Here is a 10,523-nt window from a genome sequence, read left to right as displayed (position 1 = left end):
AGGCAGGGAGCAATGGTGCCAATTTATCACGGAACAACGGAATGTCTGGAAAAATAACAAACATTTTCTATTCATCCACAACTACTGGACTCCAGGGAGAGGTCCAGCTCCTCTCTCCCTGGCTTTGCCTCCAAGCAGGAGGCATGCCAATATGCATGGGCCACAGGCCAGGATACTAACTGGGCCACAGGGCCAAGGGTGAATCTCCCTCCTTTACAATTAGCTCTTTTTTGAAATACAACCTCTGGTCCTCCTATGTGGCTGAGAAGATAAATGGCCTGGATTTGTTCCCATTTAAGATCTGTGTTTCCAACCCATCAATGAAAGCCTGAGATGGGTGGGTAAGTCAAGACCTGCTGTGGAACTATCCTGCTCAAGGATGAATATATCATCCTTGGGGTTGACATTTCGTGCCATTGGAGTGTGGACTGGGGATTGGCCCCATGGTGGGGATAAGACAGAAAGGATATTGTACCATTCAGGTTGTCTGGTTTCCAACAATAGAAACCACATCCAGTTGATGGAAGAAATTTTCACATGCTGAGGTATGGGGAAGTCATTCTGGTTCATACACGATTTGGCTTGAACTTTACGCTAACTAGAACAGCCTGTCCTATGTCCTGTCAGATATGCATTTTACATCTGCTTTAAGCATTAAAGAATGCATTTAAAAATAAAAATGGAGTGTCTCTGGTTCAGGCATCCAAAATGGGGCTGGGTGGCCATCGTGGATGTGGTCTCAGACACGTTTCCTGCATCGCTGAGAACTTGAGTTTTCTGAACTGTATCAAACTCAAGGACACCACCAGCCATTCTCAAAACAGCGTCTACTAGCAGCTGCCAGCTCCAACTTCTGGTCTCAAAGTCTCCCCCGTGTAACTGTGTGACCATTTTGACTCCCAACCTATCCTTGCTTAATAAGCATCCTTACTTCTTGGCAGCTCCAGTCCTAATTCTTGACAAACAACTGTATGTAATTTTTAAATTTTTGCCTATACTGTATAAGCCACTTCCATTCTGGAGTCTGGAGGAACACAATTCAAGCAATTCTTGAGTCTGTGTCTCCCGGGCTATAGTCTTCAGTTTGGCTCAAATAAAACTTTTCTATTCCTACTTGTTTATTATTTCTGTTGACATAGTGGTCCTAAATAGAGACAGTGACTCATTGGAAGAATATCAAGTAGCTCGTAGAACTGACAAAAGGGCTGGAAAACTGGCCTCAGAAAAGCCAGCTGAGATTCTATTGCAGGCACAGTCCAGTTAGGTCATTCCCGCCAGTGCTGCTGCCACTAGACAAACACCGCCAACGTGCTGGGCTCTGGCCTCCTCCAAATAGAATGGGTACTCAGGTGCTCAAATGGTGAATGTCCTTTTCTGAGGTCAGTTAGGTCTCCCTCCAGCCCAGGTCAAAAAAATCCACATTGTTCAATCCAGTGCAAGAGGCCAGAACCTCAGAAAAATGCACACAAAAGTGTGCATTTATCTGGCCTTGTTCTCTAGGCACAGATTTCTTTCAAAGACTTGGGGAGAAGGAATGAGCAGAAGTGGTTGGGACAGGATGGGTTTCAGGTCTCAGAGAATCCTGCACCTCCTCCAAATTCCATTATCCCCATCATGACTTAACACAGTTGGCAATCCTGGCCAAGAGAGCTCTGAGCCCAGACCTGAAGGGTGAGTAGCAATTAGCAAGGCAAAGTGATGAGGGGAGGGATCTTCCAAGATATGCAAAGGCTTGGTGCATTTAAGCCACTGAAATTGAGGGACTTCCCTGGTGGTGCGGTGTTAAGAATCCGCCTGCCAATGCAGGGGACACGGGTTTGAACCCTGGCCTGGGAAGATCCCTGGGAAGATCCCACATGCCGTGTAGCAACTAAGCCCATGAGCCACAACTGCTGAGCCTGCGTGCCACAATTACTGAAGCCCACACGCCTGGAGCCCATGCTCCACAACAAGAGAAGCCACGGCATTGAGAAGCCTGTGCACTGCAATGAAGAGTAGTAGGTCCCGCTCGCCACAACTTGAGAATGCCTGCGTGCAGCAACAAAGACCCAACGCAGCCAAAAATAAACAAATAAGTAAATACATTTATAGGTCACTGAAATTGTTTCCATATGACTGGGAAGATAAGCAAAGGGGATAGTGGGATGAGATGAGCTAGAGAGGAAGAATATAGTAGAGAGTTTGGATTTTATGCTGATGGCAATGGGATGCCATTGATATAAGTTGGGGACAGACATGATGATATTTGTGCTTTAGGAAAGACAACTGACTCCTGTAAGGATGTTAGTTCCACGAGGACAAGGACTTTGTTTTGCTTTCCACTGTATCACCAGCACCTAACACACAGTAGGAGCTCGATTCATTTCACAATTGTGAAATGAATGAATGAATAAATGACCACTCTATGAAAAATGTAGCCAGATCATCAGTTGAAAGGTGACACGGAGTCCAAATATTAAATAACAGGTGTTCTGAACTATAGTGATGGAGAGAAGTGGCCAGATTCATGCCATGTTTGGGAGATAGAATAAATTAGATGTTGGTAGGCGTGTAATGATGCTGGTAGGGGGAATAAGGTAGCCAGGATGATACCCTGGTTTCTAACTTAGATAAAGGAATGGCCAGGGTACCATTACCTAAGATATGAAAGACTGGGGTAGAGATGAACAAATTCATGTGTCAGAACATTGTTTTAGGTGTCTATGAGACAGCCAGGTGGCAACTTCCCTTGGGAAGTTTATTACAAGAGAGGTCCCTGGGAAAGCACACCTACACCCAGATAGACGACAGGTGGAGATGTAGCAGTTCATCTGGAGAGCAATGCTAGGGTTTGTGGCAGCTGGGACACATGAGCCCAGGATACTGAGACCCTGGGAAGTTCCACAGCCCAGATTCCAGTGCTGTCTCTGCCCTTGACTCCGCCATTAAAGATTCATGTAATAAATGTTTAAATAAACATCGAGGGCTTATTCTGTGCCGGGTCCTGATGTCTTCTCTTCCCCCTCTCGTTCCCAGGCTCACCATTCTGTTACAACTGCAGGAGGACAGCCAGCCCTGATTTTTTTGGGAGACTGAGCCTAAACACTGCACCAGAACCTCTTTCTCAGAATTATGTAAGCTAGGACAGAATGCTGGAGCCTCGATTTAATACAACACAGACTGATAAAATTGAGTGCTCAAATCACATACTTGCATTACTTTTAGAGTTAAAATTGCAAAATGAAATTAAAACAAATCGTCTAACAAAATGTTTGTTTATACACATTTTAATGACTCCTTATGTAAGAAAGAGAACCCTGCTTTGTCACTGTGTTGTGGTCACATCACTCCCATTTCTCTGTGCTCTCTTGTGAGGCCAGCCTGTCTTGTAGTTGGCAGCTGGGAAATAAGCCAGGAGAAGGCAGGAGGGTAGGGGAGGAATTGAGTAATTTGCGTTACTAAGTTGCCAAATAGTAACTGCCCTGTTTTTTGGCTTCTGCAGGGTCTGGAGGTGTGGGGATACTGGGGCACTACTTCTGCTTCCAAAACTGCTCTTGGTCATGGTGGTGGGGATTACTGCATCCCTTCACTCTACAAAAGTATGAGTCAAAGAGAACAGTAAAGACAGGAACAGGTTTGTCAATTATGTTGAGACCATGGTCAAGAGACAGCTGTTGCCAGTAGAGAACACTTTTCTATTTTGCTTGGTGTGATAATGTCTGTACTTAAGAAGGAATGAAAATAATGCATGCATTTTGAACCTTGACATACACTTATTAAGTGCTATTTAAATGCTAAATTCATTTAGTTTGAAAATGAAATCATACTCTCATAAAAGTCACTGAAATAACGAAGCATGTGCTGTACAAGGTCTTTCTGCTCTCAGATCCCTTCCTTGTCTTCTCCCTGCTTTGCTCTGTCACAGCAGGGCTGACCCCGTAGCCTTCTTTCCCAGCCTCCTCTGTCAGTTGGGTGACAGTTGGGTTGAGCATGGGAGGCACTGGTAGAAGACTGGAGAGCAGGAGGAAAGGAGAACCCACGGTGTTTATCCCCAGCTCTACCACGGGCGGCATCCTCAGCAGTAGTTGTGCCTTCTCTGTCCCTCCAGCCTAGGTGTGGTAGTGGCTTCCTGTCATTGTTAAGCTCTGAGTTGCTCTGCAGTCCTCCGTTTGGCTTATCAGTTCTTCCATCATTTATGTAACCAATTCTTTGCCTTGAATTCTCTCTCCTTTAAATATTCGGAGTGGTTCTGTTTTCCTGGTTGAGCCCTGTCTGATATGGGTAATATCGATGGAGAGGGATCACGGATGGGAGCTTTTTGTTTTTTAAACTGAGGATGGCCACTTTCTGAAAGAAGGTAACAAAGAATCAGAAGCTGTAGTTTGCCTGGGAGTTGTGGGCATGTGGCAGGGGGATGAGCCTGAACTTTCCTGCCCCTGAAATGAACCCAGGCGACAGAGCGTGGTGGAGAAAGGGCTATCCCTATGGAATCGGGTAGGGCTCTTAGTGGCAAGCAACAGATACAGACTTGGGCTAACTTAAGGTTAAAAAGGATTTATTGGAAGACTATAGGAAAAGTCACAGAATTGTCAAGAAATCAGAACAGTCAGCTTTCGGAAAGATCGGGAACAAGGGGAGCTCCAGGATCTAGGCAGCAGGAATTAGCAGCCTCTTTAGGAAGCTCGGTTGGAGGCTCTACTGCACAGGAATCACTTTTGTCCTTGGATCATTCTGCTCCAGATTCAAAATCCAGGGAGGAAGTGAGAGGGTCCAATTAGCATGAATTGAGTGCCTACGATGGTCCAGGGAGAGGAGTACCCCAAGGCCAAGTGCAATGTAGGCAAGGAGTTTCCCCCCAAAGAGAGCAGGTGGAGAGCTGTGTTGTTTGCACTGTGGGCCCACAGTAAAAATAAAGAGTAAGGCAGGAAGAGGTGGCCCCAGAAGGAAACAGGAGTGTTCCCTTCTCTAGCCAAGAAACTGAGCGAGAACCCAAATGAAGGCCAATCTGAGGGCGGCATGGCTGTAGCTGGAGATACTGGCTGGGGATTGGATGATCCATAAGGACTTGCTTCCACCTTTGAGCCAAAGACAGCTGCCTGCTTCCATGTAACTTGGGGCCTGACAGGGGAATCCTCAAACCAATCAATTATGGGGGTGGATGAGATTGGGGGGGATGGGGGATCGAGTCCCAGACCGGAGGCCAAAGCACAGGGCAGGGATAAGTCTTACTTACTTTGTTTCTCCAATATATTAGTACAGCTCTTGTTTGTACTCAGAGCTCATTAGGACAGAGTTATTTAGCACATTGTATCATTGTTCCTGGAAGCCAAGCTCCAAAAAAGCACTCAAGGGCTCTGGTTAATAGAAGGATCATATTTTCACTCTTTAAGGTGGAATTGGTAGGTGAAGGCAGAGGCTCATGAAAGAGACTGGAAGAGATTTACAGGGATCAGGAGGGTAGCAGGGTTGCCAGCCTAGTCTAAGCTGTGTCCACGTGTGGGGTGTAGAAGTGTCTGGTTATATCTCCATAGAACTAATGGGCTTGCCAACCAGATGTCTATTGGCATGAGGCTATAAGGGGCTTCATGGGAGAAAAATCACCCTAAACAAAGAGGGAACCAGAGAACAAGATGACCTAGTGAGTAAGGCCTTCGTCCTGGGCAATTCTGAGTTCAGAGAGGGGGCTCCCACTTAGATTTGTGTCCAATGGACATCATACCTGAATCTTAGGGTGGAGTGGAGAGAGAGAGAGACTGAACTCGAAGAACTGAAAACAGACTGTAATATGAATTACAAATAATCTGAATAATCTGTTCCTGAGATTCTCCCCTGGAAGTGGAAGTTTTACGTGTGAAGCTGGGGGTAAGAGCCATCAAAATACAGGTTACTGGTTGAAGAACATTCCAAACAGGGCGTGGTGACAATGATAACATGAATAGCTGCATCTTCCAGGACTAGCCCAGTTGCTATCTTTTAAAAAATGTCTAGTCATCTTCAGCTTGGTAGTGCATCTGCAGTGGAAAAACCTTGCCTGGTACACGCATTTATGATAAAGAAGCCTTGTTTCTTAAAGGCTGAGTGCAGGGTTCAGCCTGGGGGCAGGGGGTGAGGGGGTACCCTCCCTCCCTCCCTCTCTCCCTCACCCCTTCTTTTTCTCCCTCCCTCCCTCTATAGCTCCTTCTCTCCCTCTCTCCATGCTTATCTCCCTCCGTCTGTCTCTATCTTTCTCTTTCTTTCCCTCTTCAGTCTTTTCCTCAACAATTTCAAGACCCTGCAGCAGTTACTTTCACAAAACCTGGTGGCTTATGCCTTCCAAGAGGGGAAGTTTGCAAATTGCAACAGAGTGTTGTTTTGTTTTGTTTTTCTTTGTTTTAAAGCTGAGCAGCACGATCACAGAACCTGCAGGTTTGCTGCCTACTCAGCAGGACAAACAGAGCAGAGCTTGGAAGATGAAAGCCAAGCCTACCAAAGGAAAGGAAACATGAAGGAAGCTCATTGAAAGGGGGAGGAGACTTTGCTTAAGCCATTGGAATGGGAGAGGGACACTGCCCCAAGCATGTGCTGTTTCCCTCGTCCAGATGGTGTCATTTGCCCTGCAAAACAAGTAAGAGACAACATGACTTGGATGCTCAGAAATAAATGTGTGAGTAAGTCATGTGGGAAATGATGCCCACAGCCATTGTACTTAAACAGAAGAGATTCAACCATATTTGAAAACAACTGCCCTGCATTGCTAGCCTCCAGTTCATTTGAATACTCTGTGTACATTGTATGTTTACCAGCCATATTTGCACAACAAGAATTTCCACCTGCTTCTTGTTTACTTAGGGCACATACTGTATTTACATGGTATAGACCAGAGTGGGAAAACTAGTCATACCAGTTTGGGACTGGAAAGAGTGGAAGCTCACATGATATGTTCATCTTGGTTTCCCCAGACTCATTCCCCCTGCCACAGGTGTTAGCACATGGTAAACACTACATTTTCATCATCATCATCACCATCATCATCATCATCACCATCTTCTCATCTCATCTCATCATCTCAGGTACAATGGTTTACTATGGGCTAGGCACTATTCTTAGAGCTCACAACGTTCAAGGGAAGTATATACTGTTACCAACCAGGGTTCTCGGCCTTCCCCAATCAATAGAAATGGACTAGAGGACAGACAAGAAATTCAGGCAAGGCTTTACTGGGGCTCTGGTGACTGCAGGAGGGAGTGAAAACAAGTAACAGGTTCCCTTGCGCACTCTCTGAGTTGGGGGCAAGCTGGTTCGTTATATGGGGTGAGGCTAGGGGGTGTGTCCAGGGGTCAGGCCAGAGGGCTGGCTTACGTGTTTTGCTCACGCCTTTGGTGGTGTTGAGTGCAGGAAGCATGCACAGTACCCTGCTTTTGCTCCCGACACCATTTTTGCTCTCTGCTCTTCAGAAGTGGCTGTTGGTTTTTTGGGTCTTTTTGTATCTTTTTGTCCATAATTTGCCCCAACTGCAGCATGCACACAGTTATTTTTAGTCCCTTATAGTTTCTTTGTATTTTGTAGCTCAAGGAGACATTTGTCCAGGTGCAAGCATGGCAGCACTGCAGCAAAGGGTCCCAGGTCCCAGGCCTGTCTCAGTACCACTATTATCTCCATTATACAGATGAGAAAACTGAGGCAGAGTTTCTGAAACTTGCCTATGGTTAAGTAGCCAGTACATGCTACAGCCAGGATGCTAAAGCCAGCATTCAAATCCAGGCAGTCTGGGGCTTCCCTGGTGGCGCAGTGGTTGGGAGTCCGCCTGCCAATGCGGGGGATGCGGGTTCGTGCTCCGGTCTGGGAGGATCCCGCATGCCGCAAAGCGGCTGGGCCCGTGAGCCATGGCCACTGGGCCTGCGCGTCCGGAGCCTGTGCTCCGCGGCGGGAGAGGGCGCAGCAGTGAGAGGCCCCGTACCGCAAAAAAAACAAAACAAAACAAACAAATCCAGGCAGTCTGGACGCATGTGTTTAGTGCTGGTTGTTATTCAAGACTTTCTATTCAAGATGGCAAATTGAACAAGTGTAACTGATTACTAACCTTCTTCCCCCAAATCCTATTAAATAATCCTACTAAAGTAATAATAGTGCAGGAGTTTTTTAAAGGTTTAAATCTACAAAGATGGAGAGGGTGGGAGAGGGGATAATGTACCCAAGCAGGAATAAAATTTTAGAAGCTGGAGAGCAGATGAACGAATGCGGGTTGACTTAGGAGACCCAGAAAGCTATCTTAAACTGGCCGTGGGAAAAGCCAAGAATCAGAGACTTGTTTTCACAACAGAATTCCCCCCCTCCAAAAAAAAAGCTCGGTGATTGGTAGCACCGCCAGATGGGGCTAGAACAGGAAGATTGGTTTAAAGTCTAAAATGTGGACCCCCAGTTCTCCTCCACAGCCCCAGCAGATTATTCAGAGAAGGTAAAATTGGACTTCTATATTTGGGGATGCCAGGTACAACTGAGGCCAGGGGTGTCCCCTGCTGAAAACAATGTTTTCAGACTGAATGTTGAAACTCCCACTCATTTCTTCTTTCAAAGCTGCTAGGATGCCAGGATCATACCCTCTAGGCAGGATTGTGGCCAACCCTCCTCTCTGAGGAATCTGCCCAGCCTAAGAAGGGTCTAACAAATGGATCCTGGGGGTCACCTCACAGTGAAGTTCTCAAACCACATGCCCAAGCCAAGTGCAAGGAGCTTCTGATTAGCTTTTTGGTGCTTTCCTCTTATGTGTTATCAGGTAACCTAAACTTCTAAACCTAAATCTAATCTAATCATCCAAACAACCACTAAACATCCCCAAACATTTGAGAAAAGCTCCAACGTGAAAGACAGAGATCCAAACTAACAGGTGCAATTTGAAGGAATTCAAGATGATAGACAGGAGATAAGATTAGACACTGCACCCATGAAAAAAGAACAGGGTGTTATAAAAGGGGGATGCATCACATCAAGAAAGAAGTCTTGGAAATAAAAGCAGCTATAATGGAAAGGATGAAATCATTTTCCTTGGATGTTTAGTGGATGTTGCTGCATGGTCTTCGTCTTCCACTTGCAAAGTCCGACACCATTATGATTTTGATATTTTCTATGAAAATCGTTTGAACTCCCTAGAAGCTTTTGGGATCTTCTGTCACCAGTGATCTGATATTCCTCAAAGGTGTGATTTGGGGGTAGAAATATTTTCAGTGTTGGTTTTGGCTATTCTTTAGAATCTTTGTATCTGAAAACTCACATTTTCTGGGATATTTCAAGTATTTTCAATATTTTTCTACTACTTATTGGATAATTTCCTTCCATCTGTTCTCTCTGTTCTTTATTTTTAGAACTTCTATTACTCAATTGTTGTACCTCCTCATTGGTGCCCAAATCCTCTCATATTTCCTTTCTTATTGCCCATCTCTTTATCATTTTGTCTTTCAGAGAGATTTCCTCATTTCCACCTCATTTCTGGGCCAGTCCTGTCTAGGGAACCCCAGGAAGTCTGGATTGGAGAATCCAGGGAGGCAAGCCCTCCAGGGAGATTGTGACATCCTCTGATGTGGCATCCATCTTCCTATAGTGTTTGAGCTGTAGGTGTGTGGGATGGTATTGGGAGCAAACCCCTGTCTGGCTCTCTTGATGCTGTAGTACTGAGACCTTGCTATGACCCTCTTGTCCATAGCCCCTCAGCTTTCCCAGTCTCCAATCCAAATCATTTTCATTCTGCCCCTAGAGCGGAAGCTATAGATAGAAGTGGGGGAATTGGGAATGTAAGATTGTCTTCTGAGTCCTGGTATATTAAAACAACCCTTTAAAGCCACTCTTGCTACTGACCATCCCAAAGAACTGGATTCTATGAATGCCCAAGAAATGACCAAGACTCCAGTTTAGGTACTCCCTTCAAAGAGCCAATGCCTGGGTAAAAGGCAGGGGTCAATCTGATAGTCTCCTATAGCAGTTTAGAGACTCACAACTCGTCAGAACATGGGACAGGAAGATTTTTGTTAGACCTCAGGTAACACACCGTTGCCTAGGCCTTGCTGCGTCCTGGGATGCCAGAGGACTTGTTTCCTTAGCAATGATAATCATGTGACAGGAACACAAAGAGATCCAGAGATGTTGCTTAGCAACTAGGCTGCACCTGCTGGGGCTCTAGGCCGGCAGCTTGGGCTGGGGAGCTTGGCTTTGAACTTGGAATCTCCCATCAGGGCTGGCAAAAGGGGGAAGACCTAATTTTGGCACATCCAGTTTTGGCCCTGGGCTTTTGCAGGGATGGCTGTGGTACAAATGGGGAAATGGAGGCAGAGGGGACTGGCTTTCCCATAGTAATGGGATGTGGGAAGTAGTGGCAGATGTGGGAAGGGCAGGGCTAGACAGGAGAAGTGACTGTTGGGCTGATGTGGGGAGCAGTTCTCTGTCTGACTCACCCTGGAGAAAACTCTGACATCTCAGATGATGGGTCTCCAGAACCTGAGGACGGATGTGTCTGGCTCAGGACCCAACTCCACAGGGCTTTTCAGGAAGTCTAATCAAGCCAGAGCATTTGGGCC

The sequence above is a fragment of the Stenella coeruleoalba genome, assembly GCF_951394435.1.
Source record: "Stenella coeruleoalba genome assembly, chromosome: 15".
NCBI classification, from domain to species: domain Eukaryota; kingdom Metazoa; phylum Chordata; class Mammalia; order Artiodactyla; family Delphinidae; genus Stenella; species Stenella coeruleoalba.
The sequence above is the reverse complement of the archived record's forward strand: the minus strand, read 5'-3'. Positions refer to the sequence as shown.